At 39.1% G+C, this 18,316-nt stretch overlaps 1 pseudogene; it reads right to left on the reverse strand.

Annotated features, from left to right (window-relative positions):
- Positions 1–5,169: 5,169 nt before the first annotated feature.
- Positions 5,170–13,113, reverse strand: LOC143647603 (ferrochelatase, mitochondrial pseudogene; annotated as a pseudogene).
- Positions 13,114–18,316: the final 5,203 nt, after the last annotated feature.

An 18,316-nucleotide genomic window follows, 5' to 3' on the forward strand; every position in this document is an offset into this window, starting at 1 on the left:
AGTGGAAACCACTAGGACTGCCTTTACTTAGGAAAATAGTAAACTAAAAGCAATATCACATTCTGGTGGAATTGCAGAGAATAGCGCCACCATCAAGGACTTGAAAAATGCAAAGGTGCTGATGCCCACCTATCCTCAATTTGCCTGGCCTGTGTAAAAATCAGATAGATCTTGGAGAATGACAGTAGATTACCATAAATTTCATAAGATGTTGATTCCAATTGCAGCTGTTCCAGATGTTTAATTTCTTGTGCAAATTAATATATCCCCTGCTCCTGGTATGCAGATATTGATCTGGAAAATGCCTTTTTCCCTTGATACTTCTTAGTAAAGATCACTAGACATAGTTTTCTTCCAACTGGCAAGGCCAGCAATATACCTTCACTATCCTACTTCAGAGATTTATCACTCTCCAGCCCTATATCATAATTTAGTCTGTACAGAACTTGATCTCATTTCCCTTCCATAAGTCATCACACTCATTCATTACATTGATGATATTATGCTGATTGGACCCAATGAGCAGGTAGTAGAAATAGATATATTGGTAAGACATTTTTGCATCAGAAGGTGAGTAATAAATCTGACAAAAATTCATTAGCCTTCCACCTGAATTCCCCTTTCTAATAAGGTTCCAGTTGTATGGTGCATGTGGAGATATCTCTTCTAAAATGAAGACCAAGTTATTGCATCTAGCCTCTCCTAAAAACAAAAAAGAAGCACACCTAGGGGGTCTCCTTGGATTCTGTAGACCATATATTCCTCATTTGGTTGGGTGACTCTGGCTCATTTATTAAGTGACCCAAAAACTTGCTAGTTTTGAGTGGGGCCCAGACAAGAGAAGGCTTTGTCAGGTCCAGGCAGCTGTGCAAGCTGCTCTGCCTTCTGTTTCATATGATCTAGCAGATCCGATGGTACAAGTGCCAGTGGCAGATGGAGATGCTATTTTGAGCTTTTGTTAGGCCCCTACTCTTGAATCACGGCATAGACCCATGGGATTTTGAAGGAAAGCCCTGCCATCTTCTATGGATAATTATTCCTCTTTTGAGAAACAGCTTTTGGCCTACTACTAGGTCTTACTAGAGAACAAATACCTTACCATGGACTACCAAGTTATTATGTGATCTGAGCTGTCCATCATGAACTTGTCTGACCCATCAAGCCATAAAATTGGGCTTGCACAGCAAAACTCCATTATCAAATGGAAGTGCCATATATAAGATAGGGTTTGAGCAGATCCGGAGACACAGGTAACACATGAAAAAGTGGTTCAAATGTTTGTGGCCCCTAGTCTTGCCACATTACCTACTCTCTCTCAGCCTATAACTATGGCTTGTGGGGAGTTGCCTATGATCAGTTGATATGGAAGAGAAACTTGGGCCTAGTTTACAGAAAGTTCTGCCCAATATAGAGGTACAACCTTAAAGTGGACAGCTGCAGCACTACAGCCTTCTGGGACATTCCTAAAAGACAATGGTGTAGGAAAATCCTCCTAGTAAGCAGACCTCTGAATAGCGTACATGATTGTTCAATGTGCTTGGAAAGAGAAAAGTCCAGAGGTGCAATTGTAAGTCAACTTATGGACTGTAGCCAATGGTTTGGTTGGATAGTCAGGGACTTGGAAGGAATGTGATAAGAATATTGTGACAAGGAGGTTTGGGGATAGACCTCTCTGGGTGGGGGAAAAAATCTCGGTATGCCAAGCCCCGACCAATGCTATTCCTGAAAACCCTAAAGAATACCCTGGGGTCTATCTAAAACTCTGTAAAAGTTGACCTATTATATTTATTTTTGAAGAAACTTAGAGCCTCCAGGTGGTTTCTATGCCAGATATGGCCTGAAACCCACAGGTACCATACTAAGAACATCAATCAATTTCATTCCTCTACACCAGAGTGTCGACACCCCTTTTCAACAAAAAGTTAGATTTGCCATTGCCCAGATATCCCTGAAGGTTGAGAGAATGATCAAATGAGAGGGAGGAGGTATAACTAAGAAGTTAGGATCTAACAAATGATTATGACTACTGACTCATTATATAGATATTTCTTTTTAAGTTCCAGTGTATTAGAATAGCTAGAAGGAAATACTTTAAATTGTTGAACTATAATCTAGTAGCCTTGATCTTTGATAATGATTATATAATTATACCTTTCATCTTGTAACTGTGTGATTGTAAAAACCCTGTGACTGACATCCCCTTTATCCAGCGTATGGATAGATGAGTAATAAGATAAAGACATGCATGGAAAAAAAAGCGAAGATATTTGGGTCGCCTGTGAATGTTCCCTGTATTAGTCAGCAGGAGATATCTGTAAATATGAGATTTTATAAAAATGTCATGCAACTGTGTGGATGCATGAATCCAAACTACATAGATCAGGTTGCAAGCTAGCAACTCTGTTGAAGGTTTTTGATGAAGTCCCCCAGAGATGCTGGCTGACTGAAGTAAAGATGAAAATTCTGTCTTCTGACTTTTGAAGACATCACTTCTCCTTTTAAAGCCTTCATTGGATTGAATGTCTCTCATTGCTGAAGACACTCCCCTTAGTTGATTGTAGATGTAATAAGCCATAGCTGCAATTAACTTACTGATGATTTAAGTCCATGAAATGTCCTTGCAGTAGCAATTAGGCCAGTGTTAGACCAAACAATTGTGCACCATTACCTGGCCAAGTTGACACATGAACCTAACCATTACATTCCCCAAAGGAATGACTTCAGTAGAGGAAGATTTTAATAATCAGATGGACTGGATGACCCATTTTGTGGATACCAGTCAATTTCTCTTCCCAGGAATTTGTGTCACTGCCCAATGGGCTCATGAACAAAATGGCCATGGTGGCAGAGATGGAGGTTATGCATGGGCTCAGAAGCATGGACTTCCACTCACCGAGATGACCTGACTACAGCCACTGCTAAGTACTCATTCTGCCAGCAGCAGAGACTAGCACTTAGTCCCTGATAAGGCACCATTCCCCCTGTTAACTGGTGGCAAGTCAATTATATTGGACCCCTTCCATAAGGCATTCTATAAGCCCACAGATGGCAATTTGGAATAAGCATTGTATGTGTATTTGCTCTAACTGGAGTAGACACATACTCTGGATATGGATTTGCTTCCCCACATACAAGCTTCTTCCAAATCTACCATCTGTGGGCTCATAGAATGCCTTATCTACCATCACAGTTTTTCACACAGCATTGCTTCTGACCAAGGAACCCACTTCATGGCAAATGAAGTACTGAAATGGGCACATGCTCATGGAATTCACTGGTTTTACCATATTCCCCATCATCCTAAAGCAGTTCCTTGATAGAACAGTAAAATGGCCTTTTGAAGACTCAATTATGGCACCACCTAGTGGCAATACTGTTCAGGACTGAAGAAATGTTTTCCAGGAGGTTATATATGCTTTAAATCAGCATTCAATATTTGGTGAGGTTCTCCCATAGCCAGGATATATGGGTCCAGGAATCAAGGGGTATAATTGGGAGTGGCACCACTCACTATTATGCCTAGGAATCTGCTAGCAATTTTTTTTTCAGGACATCATAGTATTTATTAACATAGTAAATCCTAACAGGAAAAGCCAATGCATTCTCTAATACTCCAACTTTCTGAACTGGCATTAAAAAAAAATCAGACATGCTCTTTTGAAGAACAGTCTTAGGGCTTGGAGAACAGAGAAAGTGATCATTACAAATTCTTAATGGATCCATCAGTTTTTTTAAATCCATTTAAATCCAAATATGGGAGATAAGACTCTGATTGGACATTATTTCTATAGTTTTAGCACAGCTTTTCACTCCCAGATTCTAGGTTACAATGGCCTTAAAAATATACACAGGAAAAGATTGACATGAGTTGGGGATTGGGGTCAAAGTGGAGTGGTTATTTTTCTTTTCTTTTCTCTATTTCTCAAATTTCCTATAATGTGATAATATAATTTCTGTAACAGAAAAATTGCAATTTAAGAAAGAAGTTAAGATTACAAGGCATAATTGACCTTATTAAACAATTGAAACAAATAATGCATGGCAGAGGCATTCACCTGTGGGGGAAAAAAAAGGAAGATGCTGGATGAAAGGTCTACTAGGGTTCTGGGAGGAGATTTCAAGATGAAGTTCCTCATTAGCATTTCCCAGCATGGCTGTCCTGGGAGACTGGAAACAAGGGGGCCTCCGTTCCTGGGGTTTCACAAATGCCCAGCAAGGCATACATGACAGGCAATGGATTTCCACACATATATGAGCCTTGTGTGTCCGGGGAATCGCAAAGCACTTTTGGAATCTGTACTTGGTCTGGTTTTATGGTGAGAAAAATGGGGCTCCCATAAAAGTATCAAAGCAACGATTAATGGTGGTATCCCTGGCACAAGCAGCCATTGGAGGCAATCAAACCACCTCACAGGTATTCTGCAACCCATGGGCTTAGGGAAGGATGAAGCAGTATTCTTTTTTCAAATTACATTTCCTATCTATAAACATGTTCATTTTTAAAGCAACTGTATATGCACGAGACTGAAAGCAGATCTCATGCATCCTGACAGCCCCCAGATGATCATCTCTGTATCTTGCAGGAGGTTTGGGGGCAATATATCTCTATTTAAAATGTGTGTGCATCTCATAAGAAAGATGATTAAAACCCATATTTTTAAACAGCTTAATGGACTTTCCAAACTAGTAACTTTACACAGAGAGAGAGAGGGAATATAAATGTTTAAGGTCTAGGAATATAAAAATATAAATCCATCAATGAAGATTTCAAAGTCCATTCTTCAAGAAATTAAATAATCTGTACCCAAAGGCTGTCCATATAATAACGTTGCTTCACTCCTTGATCTCTTCCTCCTCGGAGGTATCTGGAGGGTGAGGCATTTACTAACCCCCAGGGTGCTCTGGCGGGGGTCACAGCTGCTGGTTGGTGAAATAGGCATTTATTGACTTTTTACTGTATGTTAGGTGCTTCACATAGATCACTTCATTTAATTCTCACTTTGACAATATGAGGTATGTATGTATGTATTATTATCCCCATTTTACAGTGAGTGGCTTAAGGCTCAGAGAGCTGAAGCAGCGCGTAAGTGACAGAGCTCAGATTTAAACTCAGGTTCCCTGATACCAAAACCTGTGGTTTTTCCATTTGTCTGCACTTTTGGAGTTCGTTTACAGTTTCCTGATATTAACATGTAGGTTCATATGGAAAAAAAAAAGAGAGAGAGAGAGAGAGAGACTTGCTTTTCTGCTGTTTCCAACTCCACACTCACTTGCTACAACTTGTGAGTATCCAATATCCAGTTCATACAGCGTTTCAATGTGATCACTGCTAAACACTATCAGAACCAAAATGAGGTTCTTCCTCCCCCTCTCACGAAGCCCCTAGATTGTCTCACCTCTCTGAGAACCCAGCCAAAGCATCTGGCCAACCTTGAACTGCCAAACCAGTGGGTAAGAGTTGGAGTAAGGCAGCTTATTCATGACTCTCTGGACTGTGACTCCCACCTCCTTCGGTTGACCAAAGACATTGGCAGTGAGTGAACAGAGAAAAGAATAATGACCTCGCTGCTCTTCTCAATTGGAAAATAGTCCAGTTCTTTCAGAATTTGGTCTGCAAAGCAAGCGATGGGGAGGAAGGGATGTGTGGGCCACCTGTCCGTAGCTCTTCACTTCATCATAGGCTTCCTTCCCATTTCATTCTAGTTTCTGTAAATGCCATTTAAGCTGCTGCCTGTAGTGGATACTGGGTGAAAGCAATCGCCCTTTCAAGTCATCCCTCCCTATCTCTTCAATTGCTTCTTTTGTTAAAGGATGGGCAAACCGAAATTAAATATAGTATTTTATGAGGGGCTGTGGGCTCATCCAGCAGCTTCACCAATGCCTTCCCCTTGCTTGGAAGTCCACATCTTGATGGGGGACCCGCCTCCAATCCTGCGTTACTGCTCTTGAATTTTGGGGGTTCGGCGTTTGGCGATGATTGGTGCCAGCTTATCTTGAATAGGAAGCGTCATGAGGTCTCGGTCCAAGAAGAGCCTCAGAAGGAAATCATGAATTTCTCCCAGGGGTTCGGGGCCTCTCACGTTTAGCATTAATATTCCAGTTTTTGGGCTTGCTCTTCTCTGGTTGAACTTGAAGTTTTGTGCTTTTGACACGTTGGGCTGTTTCTGGGGCCACTGCTGTAGCCGCCGCGCCCCAGCGGATCGCGGAGCAGGGTGCCCGCCCGGCTCCCAGGGCCGCAGCCAGGTTGGTGCAGACTGAGAGCATTCCCGGGACAGCCGCTCCCGGAACCGGTTCCTCTGGTCCCAAGCGGCGGCGCTCTTAAATGCTGGCCACCTCCGAGCCGGGAGCACCTCCCCACTCCCACGCTCCTGGCTCTTCTCGTCAGCCGGCCGTATCTGCGCCCAAGCGCACACCAGCTTATTTGCTGCCCCACCCAGGGAAGGCCTACTAGCAATTTTTTGTTTTTGCTTCCTAGGCTTGCGACCTTATGCTCTGCTGATATAGAAGTCTTAGTCCCTGTTCTAGTTTGCTAGCTGTCAGAATGCAATATACCAGAGACGGAATGGCTTTTAAAAGGGGAATTTAATAAGTTGCTAGTTTACAGTTCTAAGGCCGAAAAAATGTCTCAATTAAAGCAAGTCTATAGAAATGTCCAATCTAAGGCATCCAGGGAAACATACCTTGCTTGGTTCAAGAAGGCCGATGAAGTTCACGGTTTCTCCCTCAAGTGAGAAGGCACATGGCAAACAGGGTCAGGGTTTCTATCTCATGTGGAGAGGCATGTGGCGAACACAGCATCATCTGCTAGCTTTCTGTCCTGGCTCCCCTTCATGACGCTCCCTGGGAGACGTTTGCCTTCCTCATTTCCAAAGGTTGCTGGCTGATGGACTCTCATGGCTATATCGTTTGGCCCTCTCCAAACCTCTCTCATTCTCCAAAATATTTCCTCTTTTATAGGACTTCAGAAACTAATCAAGACCCACCCAAATGGGTTGGGACATGCCTCTACCTAATCCAGTTTAACAGTCACTCTTGATTAAATCACATCTCCTGGGAGATGATCTAATTACAGTTTCAAACATACAATACTGAATAGGGATTAGAAGAAACGGCTGCCTTTACGAAATAGGATTAGGATTAAAACATGGCTTTTCTAGGGTACATGCATCATTTCAAACCAGCGCAGTTCCAAAGGAAAGAACACTTTCACCAGGAGGCACAATAGTGACTTCCTTTAAGTGGAAATTAAAAAGCCACCCAGCCACACTGGGCTCCTCATGTCTTTGAAACAACAAACCAGAAGGAGTAACTGTAATGGCTAGGATGATTGCTCCTGATCACCAAGGGGAAACTGGACTGCTACTATACGATGCAGGTAAGAAAGAATGTGGCTGGAATACAGGAGCTCACTTAGAGCATCAATTAGTGCTATCACATCCTGTGGTTAAAAGTCAATGGAAAACTACAACCATCCAATTCAGGCAGGGCTATCAATGTCTGAGACTCTTTAGGAATGCAGGCTTGGGTTACTCTAGGAGGCAAAGAAACATGACCTCAAGGTGCTTGCTGAGGGCAAAGGATAAATGGTATGCGTAGTGGAAGAAGGAAGAAGATAGTTATAAATGCCAGCTAGAACCAGTTGCAGAAATGCAGAATATATATATCATGTTACCAGAAGTACAACTTTGTTATGGTCTTTAACTGGAGATTAAGTATGGTTAACGATATGTATGTGGATGCCAAGTTGACAACGTATGGAGGGTGGACTGTGATGGTTAGTTTTATGCATCAAGTTGGTTAGGCTGTGGTACCCAGTTATCAATTAAACACTAATCTAGATGTTGCTGTGAAGATATTTTGTAGATGTGGTTAACGTCTACAGTCAGTTGACTTTAAGTTAAGCAAAGTTGACTTTAAGAATCAAAATCATCCTTGATGATCTGAGGGACGGTGGGAGTGGGGGGAACCACATTAAACAGTTGAAAGGCCTTAAAGAGCAAAACTGAGGTTTCTCTGAGGAAGAAGAAATTCTGCCTCAAAACTGCAGCATCATGTCCTACCAAAAAAAGTTACAGCCTGCTGGCTTGCCCTACAAATTTCAGACTTGCCATCCCCCACAATTATGTTAGCCAATTTCTTGAAATAAGTCTGTTACATGCGTGTATGTGAATGTGTGCATGTGTGTTCTGTTTCTCTGGAGAAGCCTGGACTGGTACACCAGAAGACAGCTCTAAAACCAAATAAAAACAAAATAACTGGAAGGATTGTCAAAAGCTGTGGTTATCAAGCAAGAGTGCATACGAGAAGAAAAACTGAGAGGATATGCTACGACTTCAGAGAGATGACTGAGCTAGCAGAGTACACTTCTCAATGAAATGATCAACAGCTTTCCCTAGCTTACAACCGTGTGAAGAGGATCCACAGACTTCATATTATGAAAAGAAAACCATTGTCCTCTTGGGAGGTAAACTCCAAACAAATTAATACACAAAACTCCGAATATTAGGTAAATTCCAGCCCCCTTACACAAAGCCTTCTGCAACTAGCTGATCCAGGAAAACCTTATCAGCTTCAAAAATGAGTCATTAAGTAGGACAAGCATACTATCTATACTAAAATGTTTTGAGAAAAAAAAGAGGAAAAGAATAGGAAAATAAAGTGGCAAATCAAAAGCACTCATCAGAAAAATGTTGCCATAGAGGTAGATAAAATTTGTGACCAAATATTTGGTCATGAATTTCATAAACTGAATGAAATAGCCATTTATTCAAATTAAGACTATCAAGCAGAGAAGCAAGTGCTTAGATGCAAGAGCAAGATGATGAGATCATAGGAAAAGATGACGCGTGAGCTGATAGAGCTTAGGAAAGAAATGCAAGGAAAAATTAAACCATCTCAGAAATGAAGGCAAAATTGAAAGTAACACAAGGGAAAATAAATAAATAATTTAAAATATGCTAGTTTTTGTATGAAAGTCTGGGTTCCAACTTGTTTTACTTCAACACTTGACGTGTTACAACATTGTCTTCTGGCTTCCAGTGTGGCTGTTAAGAGGTCTCACATCAAGAAGATCCTTGTTGTTTTTGAGGTGGTATGTTTTTTCTCTCTGGAAGACTTTAGAATTTTCTTTGCCTTTAATGATCTTAAATTTCATCCTAATAATATGGAAGTGTTGGGGTTTTTTTTAAAAATTTCTCCATGAGTTCTTTAATCAGAAGTCATCATTCCTTAATTCTGGGAAATTCTCAGTCATTATGTCTTCAAATAGTTCCTCTTTGCAATTTATTTCCTCTCTCTTTCTGTGATTCCTAATATGTGGATTTTGATACTTTTATAATCCTCCATCACTCAATTTTCTCTTGTTCTTTCCATCTCTTTTAACTCCTTCTGAGAAAGTTTCTTGACCCAATTTTTCATCTCATTAATGTGTCTTTCAGCTATATCTAAATTGTTGATAAATCCACCTGAGTTCCTAAATTCAACTTTTATATTATTCACATATTTTATTCTTCTCTAAAAATGCTTGCTCCAGCTTCATATTTCTAATAACTGCCCTTATCTTGTTAAACACATTTATTTTAAATTCTTGTGTATCTGGTCCATTGATTCTACTTCCTTTGGCATGGATTGAGTTGCCTTTCATTAATTGTGCATGTGGATCTCATTTATATCATTTTTTTCCATATGATCTTAAATTACCATGGAAACATGAGCTACGTAGACAACTGTATTAGCTAAAGTTCTTCAGAGAAACAGAACTAGCAGGAGATATCTGTAAATATAAAATTTATAAAAGTGTCTCACGTAACCATGGGGATGTAGAGTCCAAGGTCTGTAGGGCAGACCACGAGCAGGCAGCTCCTATGAAGGCCCTCAACGAACTCTCAGGAGAGGCTCACTGGCTGAAGCAGGATGAGTGATTGTCTCTTCTGAATCTTCCTTAAAAGTCTTATGGTGATTAGATTAAGCATCACTCATTGCAGAAGACACTCTCCTTAGCTGAGTGCAACAATCAGCTGTGGATACCACCAATGTGGTCATGATTTAAGTTCATGAAATGTCCTCATAGCAACAGACAGGCCAGTGCTTGCCCAACCAAACAACTGGGCACCACCACCTGGCCAAGTTGACACATGAACCTGACCATGACAAAAGGTAATGTATACATAGAACAGGAGACTGAAATTCAGACTCTAACCCCTCCTGATGAGTGTATTCAGTGTGTGTGATGATGTGGGGTGTTGGTGGTAGGGAAGACTGTTTCCTGGTCTTGATCATTTCCTATTTTCCTAGCCCCACAAGTTGACTTTTCCTTTTTCTCCTCCCTGAATTCTGCTCTTTTTCAAGAGTTCCTCGCTTAGATTTGAATGGAAGTTAAAACTGCGCAGGAGTCAAAACATTGTTCTTCCCCTGCTGTCAGCTGCTTCCCACACCATGACATTACGTTTTATATCGAGTGGTACTGGCTGGCCCTGCTCTTTTGCTGGCCCCGAAAGATGTTGTGGTAAGCAGTGACTCACCCAGAACAAAGTGGAAGAGAGGGAAAAATGCTATGAGAATGTTCTCTCCCAACCCGTCCTGGCCATCTTCTATTCTAGACTGTTATTTCCCATATGCACACTAGAATCCAACCACTTTCCATCCTCCAAATGTTTCTCAATGTTTTTATGTTACATTCTGTTATCTGTCATCCTCCCTCTCGCTTCTGTGGCATTTCCAAGTTTGGATTCCAGGAGGAGGCCAGGCCAGTAAGTTATGTTAGTTGCCATCTTGTCCTCCCCTCTAATATATAGTGCCACCTCTGACACTCACCAAGTTCCTGTACATTTATGAAGTCTGTCTCTACCCTCTGTATTTGGCTTCACTGATATGTTATTTTGTTTTATTTAAGAAAACAAACAATACACTTAGAACCACCAAAAGTGGATATCTTAGTTAACTTAATCATAGGCCTATTTAAATAAAGTATCCATATAATCATTGTAAAACCTGTGTTCGTGCAGTAAGTTTCGTAAACCAATTTAAAATTAAGGCAACAAAGAAACAAACCTACAAATTCAGATATCAAATTTCTTAAATTTTATGTATTAAACACTAACTTAGATACCATTTGAACTGATGTATTATTATCTCTCCAATTCTACCTGCACTGTTTTAATTATAGGTCTATAATGTCTTATATCTTATGGAGTAATCTTCCCTCTTTATTCATCTTCAAAATTGTCTTGTATATTCTGTGTCTGTGTGAATTTAGGGATTGGTTTGTCAAGTTCTGCTACAAATCCTCCTGAGATTTTGTTGGAATGGCTTAGAATTTATAGGTTAATTTGGATAATTGCCATTTTTATTTTATTGAGATTTCTGATTCATTAATATTATATTATGCCCAGTTTATTTATCCCATAAAGGTCTTATTAAACTTTTATAGGATGCATTCCTAAGTACCTTGTATTTTTTGTTGCTATTGTGAATGACATCTTTCTTTTTTGCTTTTTTCATAATGAAAATACTCTTTTCTGATCATATAAAAATAAATGTTCATTGTAAGGAGTGTGGTCATTATATAAATATGTAAAAAAGAAAGTAAATCCTTCCTAAATCCCATGATCCCAAGATTAACATGATGATGATCCTTCAAGTATTCTTTATATATATACACACACATATATATAGAATCATATTATGCATCCTATTTTTTCTCCATGGGCACCTTCCCCTTCCACCAGCTCTCCTTGTCAGTCCCCAACCTATTTCCTGGCCACGCATGTGTCACCTATGTTTGAAACCTCCCATATTTTCTCAATGCTCCTAAAATCCTATATAGATCTAGTATATATATAGGTGTATATGGGATTATTATATATGTTTATATATATATATTTCAGGGAGTTGGTCATTGTTTTACAAAACTGGAATCATATTCTTTTTTTTTACATTTAATTTTTCTCAAATCCAAGTCATCAATTATGAATCTGTTTCATGATTTTTAATGACTGCTTGATATTCACATATTCATCTGATTGGTGAAATTAAATCAAAATCTGAAACCCTAGCTTCAGTGAAGTCTGAGAAATAATGTCTTTAACTTTCTAGCCTCTGAAAAATAGAAAGACACACAAGAAAAGAGTTAACTAGAGGGAGAATGGGTCAATCTACCAAGTCTGCTGCTGTGAGCATTCACCTTGTTTCCAGTTGGAGGCCCTATGAACAGCAGTGTCATAGTAAACATACTTGTACATGTGGCCTCATGTATTTTTTACTTCTCTTTTTAAGAAATGGAGCTCGAAGAGCAAATTTCTGGGTCAAAGGATATATGTATTTTTTTTTTAAATAGATCTTGCCAGATTGGCTTCTAAAATGGCTGTAATATTTTACATTTCTGCCAGAAATGTGTGAGATCTCCTCTCATACATCTTACCAGCAATACATGCTTTGACTTTTTTATGTGGGTATGTTTACTTTTTATTATAGAAGGTTTCAAACATGCACAATAGTAGGCAAATAGTATAATGAACCCCCATGTACCCATCAACCAGCCCCAACAACCACCATTCTATGGTCTATTGTGCCCCAACCAGGTCTGCATCCACTTTCCCCTTTTTCCTACTATTTAGAAGCAAATTCCAGACACCAGAGTGTTTTACCCATGAAAATAAGTATAAATGTACTTCTAAAAGATAAAATAAGCACAATATCATTATCATATCTAAAACAAGTAGCAATTACTCATTAAATATTCAGGTTAATATTACATTTTTTAACAGTTTGTTTGATTAGGATCCATATAAGGTCCACAAATTGCAATTGATTAATTTCTGTTAAGTCTCTTTTAATTTATGGATTCCCTTTCTAGCTTATTTTCTATGACTACTTATTGAAGGAACCAGGTTGTTGGTTTTGTGAAGTTCACAGTGGAATTCCAGAGTGAAAGAGTTTGCTCCTTTCTGTTTTTTGTTTTGTTTTTTTTAGTTTTTTTTTTTATCTTTTCCCCTATTGAGATCAACTATTCCCTTTACTTTAACTGTCCTTGCCAATGTGATTGATCTTTGCAGACATTTCCATTTGTATGTCCTTCCGCAATCTCAAAACCATACATTATCTTCCTTCCTGGCATGTTCCTTAACTTCCCTGGTTCTCTAATAATGGTATTAAAATCCCTCTATCTCCTCCTTTCCAATGTCCTGCAGTTCAGCCCCTTCTTGCCTTCCACTGGTAGTATTACAGTCACCTCGTAACACCTCTATTTGGAATCATCCCACCGTGAGCTCAGATCCCAAGTCGGGAGCTTGATTGAATATTTTTTGCAGGAACCCAAGTGCAGGGAGTCACTGAAGGCCAGACCTGATGGTAACTGACCGTATCTGATTGATACATGCTGCCACAGATCCCAGAAGAGGCCCCGACCCAGGCTGGTGGGTAGTTTGAACAGGCTGTTCCGAAGAGGTGAGCTAGGCAGACTTTGGGAGGAACAGAGGCATCAGGAAGAACTCTTGGCGAGCTTACTCCTCTAACAGTACCTCTGTGATTGCTGGGTATATCATGCAGGACTCTTGGTTGCAAATAACAGAAATCAACTCTTGTGAACTCATACCCTAGGTGCCAGGAAGTGGGGACAATGTATTTGCCCCACTTTAGCTTTCCTAGAGGGAACAGAGCTCTGATTCCATCCTATTTGGAGATTGGGTGTTTGGCTAGTTGTAGCCAAACTAATGAAGTATATGTCTACCAGGTCATCTCGTTTCTGGAACAGAACTGCACAAACCTGGGAGGGCTTGACTGTTAAGGTAAACCCTGCCCCCAGGGACTGAGGGTTGATCCTCTTTCATTACCAACAGTGTCTGATCTGAAAACAGCACCTTGTTTTCTGCATGAATTGGAGCTCCACCAGGAAGCTCACGTTTTCATTTGTGAGTTTGTGAGTGCCTGAGCACTCTGTGGTTGTGGGCCTTGGGGGACCACCCTTAATATTTACTGGTACCTCATTTCTTCAGCAAGGTTATCACCCCTCAGGAAAGGAGAATGAAATTGGAAATCCCATCTCCCTGATTTGGACCTCTCCTTTCCAACTTTTATTTGAGTAAGCCTCTCAATCATTTTGTTGCCATTTTCCTCTTCAGATTTCTCCAGTGGTTTCCCATTTCCTCTAGGAGTAAGTCCAAACTTAGTGGCCCTACATGCAAGGTCCTGAATCTGCTTTTTCGCAGTAAATCCAGTTATTCTGAACAAACCATTACTCAGCCCTAGTGGCCTATTCAGTGTGTCCCAAACACACTTTGCTCAACCTCACCTTGGTTCTCACTGCTTCTCTCAGGATTATCATATACGGTTATTCAGGTTTTCCATTGTGCCACATTAAAGGGGGGAGGGAGGGTAACCATTCGTAACTTAGACATGTTTGTTATTTTTTGAAACTTTTCATGAAAGCACAATAGATAACTATTTAGTAATAAATTACATATCTTAGCAAGTTCCTGGTTAGAATTTCACTGAAAATTAAAACCTGTCAGCTCTGATTTGTATGATTTATGTTTATTGTAATCGTTATGATTGAGACCTAAAGGTTTACTGAAATAAAAAAGAGAAAGAGAGACAGTACAGAATAATGGGAAGCATTTTAATGAACTGGGAGCCAGAGATAAATCTTTGGCATAGCATGGCAAAGTAATTAATTGACATTCCACAGAATGTTACCATTTGTTGAACAATTACTATGTGTCAAGTACTCTTCTGATTATGCTTGTATGGCATCTTATCCTTCAACCCTGAAAACAAACCTATGAAGTAGATACTAGAATATCTCATTTTAAACGATTAAGAAATTAACACCCAGAAGCAATAAAGTTACTTGTCCAAGGTCGCAAAGCCAGTAAACAACAAAGCTTCAATTCAAATGAAGTGGCTGATTCTGAAAATCTTGCAAGTATCTTCTATTTCCTCCACACAAAGAATTTGAGGTAGTTTATCATCCAATCCCCATTTTCCCTACTGCAAAACAATGGGTTTTTAATAGATGCTGTCATCCAGCTGTAGATTGTCATTAGACAGAAAACTGAGTTTACAGAATTTATATAAACCAGGGATTTTACATTTAAAATGTCCCCAAATTTTCTTTACCCAATTGACACACCTCTCCACCATAACTTTCATGTTTCGTTTTGTCTTTAAATTTGTTCGATTTTTTTTTTTTGGCTGGGTTTTTAACAGCACTTCCCTCTCTGCCTAGATTAATTTGTCATTTCAAAGTCAAACTTCTATGAAGATCTTGGAACAGGGTTGGAGAAGAGAACTGTAGGTTATCAGGATGCAATATTGCGGGAGAGGTGATAGATAAAATGTGAAAAGATAGATTGGGATAACTTGTTTCATATTTTTCTGTTCATTTAAATTGTTTTTGCTATTCGTTGAGTCTATTTTAGGCAGTAGATTTAAATTTTATGTTTTTTAAGCTGTATCTTACACGAAAACATAATGCATGAAACAAAAAAGAACAGAGCTATTGTGAACAGGAGGGGTTCAGGGCTGGGGTCCTGCCTCCAGCCCCATTCCATTCACCTTCACCTCCTCGGAATCCTTGGGCTCTACCATTTGAAAACCATTGATTTAGATCTTAAACTTGTTCCTAACATAATAATAATGTTAGGGACATTATGAGCACACGTTTTGCTATATTATAGAATTAATATTATAAGTGGTTTAATAACATAGCCCTTTTCTGAAAAATGGCTGAGAAGTTCTTAATAGCAGTTACTTGGGGGTTTGCAAGGTACAGCTGTGGAGGACAGGATGGTTACTTTTTGCTTTCTACCTTCTGTACTTTGTTTTATTTTTTCTTCCTCTTTTTTTCTCTTCTAAAAGCATGTATAACTCCTATGGTTTAAAATTAATTAATTTTTTTCCCCAGAATTTGGAATCACATTTTCATTAGTAGCTTTGTAGCAAGGGAAAATGGATTAGAATCCCAGTGCTACACTTGCTATCACTTAATACGATATGATTTTTATCTCCTTTTAAATGGGAGGTAATAAAAATTGTTTTATAAGATTTTTGTACTGATCTAAAGGGATAACAACTGTGAAGACTTGTTTGTAGGATGCTTAATACCTTTCCTATCACCCCAGACTTGTGGTCAATTTTTTTCCCCTAAAGGTTAACTTAGAAAACAAATTATTGTGGTTATCAAAATCTATTTATCTATGTCACAACATTTTCCATTTTAACAATTTTAAGTGTACAGTACAGTGGTTTTAATTGCATTTACAATCACACTGATTACCAAAACTTTTTCATCACCTCAAAGAATAACTCTGTACCCATTAAGCATTAACTCCCTATTTCCCCAACCCCTGACCCCTGGTAACTTCTAATCTACTTTCTGTCTCTATGAATTTGCTTATTCTAGATATTTTATGTAAGTGGAATCATAACAATATTTGCCCTTTTGTGTCCGGCATATTTCACTCAGTGTAATGTAGTCAAATTTCATCCATGTTGTAGCATGCATCGGACTTTCATTTTTTATGGCTGCACTCTTTAATAGTGCCACTATTCAGCATTTTCATGGCTGACTAATATTCCATCATATGTATGTATCACATTTTGTTTACTCATTTGTCTGTTGATGGACACTTGGGCTAAAGGTTAATTTTTTCAATTATAATGACAATGTATGAGATAACAGGATTTAAAGTATAGAGAATGAATTTACTGCAAATCTTTTCAGGAACAAATCTACAAATCCCATTCTGGAGTTTGAGATATCTGTATTTTCATATGTTAATACCTCTGATGAAGGCACAGTTCTTTAAACAAATGCTTAACTTTCTGAATGGAAGAGCACACTGAAGCCCAGTTGGTTAATTTGCAAATTGTTCTTACCTACTATACTACCCAGGGTATCAGTAGTTCTCAAATGGTTTCACATTAGAATTATTGAAGAATTAAATATATATATATATTCCCCCAAGCTCCACTCTAGACTCAATGGGATCAATTTCTGGGGGGTGGCATCTCAACATAGTTATTTTCAAAAAGCTCTACAGGTGAGTATATTGTGCAGCCAGGCTTGAGCACTAACCCACCAATGCTGATCTGGGTGCATTTATTAAATTCAGAAACTAAGGCAAACGATATATTACTCCACACTTGTGAAAGATTAATAAATTGTAACATTTCACCTTTTCTTCCTTTCCTTTCTTTCTCCTGTAACTTTCCTAACAAGGATACAGCACTAAGGAGGCCAGGTCGGATAAAAATCCGGAGCTAGAAAGGATGTGTACAGGATGTGCACAGATAGATGGAGGTACAGGATGTGCACAGATAGATGGAGGAGAGGGCTTGCAGATTATACTTGGAAAGGGAGTAAAAATAAATAGGCACTCCCTATGCACCAAGCAAAGGTATACTTTTTGCAACTATTGTCTTACTCTGGAGCAATGTGGCTAACTTGTATCATTTTGAAACTCTGAGAGAGCAAATAGATACATTTCTCTCTGAAGCCAGATTTATTTCTCCTTAACAATGAGAAATTGTTGGTTTGTGTGTTTGGACGGTGGTATGCTTGCCAGATTGAGTCCTATATTTCTTAGAAATTTGTGAAAACCCTCCTAATCTCAAGTCACTAGCCAGAGTTTAGCAGGACTGGAGAACTCTAACCCAAATGAACTCTTTTTAAATAGATTTTTATTTTTAGAAGATTCCAAATTTATAGGACAGTTGCAAAAATAATACAGAACCCACACAGAACTCAGGAATATCCCCCCCCCCCACAGAAACCCACACACACCAATTTTTGATAGTTTGCCACATTTGCCATATCAGTCCACCCACCCACCCACTCATCATCCATCCATCCTCCATTTTTTTATTTTTAAAAAAATTTCACTTATTTATTTTTACCATCACAGTTGACTTATTTTTCTTTTTTGTGAAAAATAATATATACAAAAAAACCCGATAAATTTCAAAGCACATCGCAAGAAGAATTAGTTGTAGAACAGATTTCAGAGTTTGGTATGGGTTACAATTCCACATTTTTAGGTTTTTACTACTAGCTGCTCCAAAACATTGAGGATTAAAAGAAATATCAATATAATGATTCAGCAACCATATTCATTTGTTAAACCCTACCTTCTCTGTATAACTCCATCATCACCTTTGATCTTTCTCCCATTCTTTAGGGGTATTTGGGCTATGCCCTTTCTAAATTGTTCATATGGTAAGAGGCTGTCAATAATATAGGATAGGGGGATGGAACTAGCTGATGTTCTGGAGAGACTGGCCCCTCTGCATTTCAGCACTTATCTGGTCCAGGCACCCA

The sequence above is a fragment of the Tamandua tetradactyla genome, chromosome 10, assembly GCF_023851605.1.
Source record: "Tamandua tetradactyla isolate mTamTet1 chromosome 10, mTamTet1.pri, whole genome shotgun sequence".
Taxonomy (NCBI): Eukaryota; Metazoa; Chordata; class Mammalia; order Pilosa; family Myrmecophagidae; genus Tamandua; species Tamandua tetradactyla.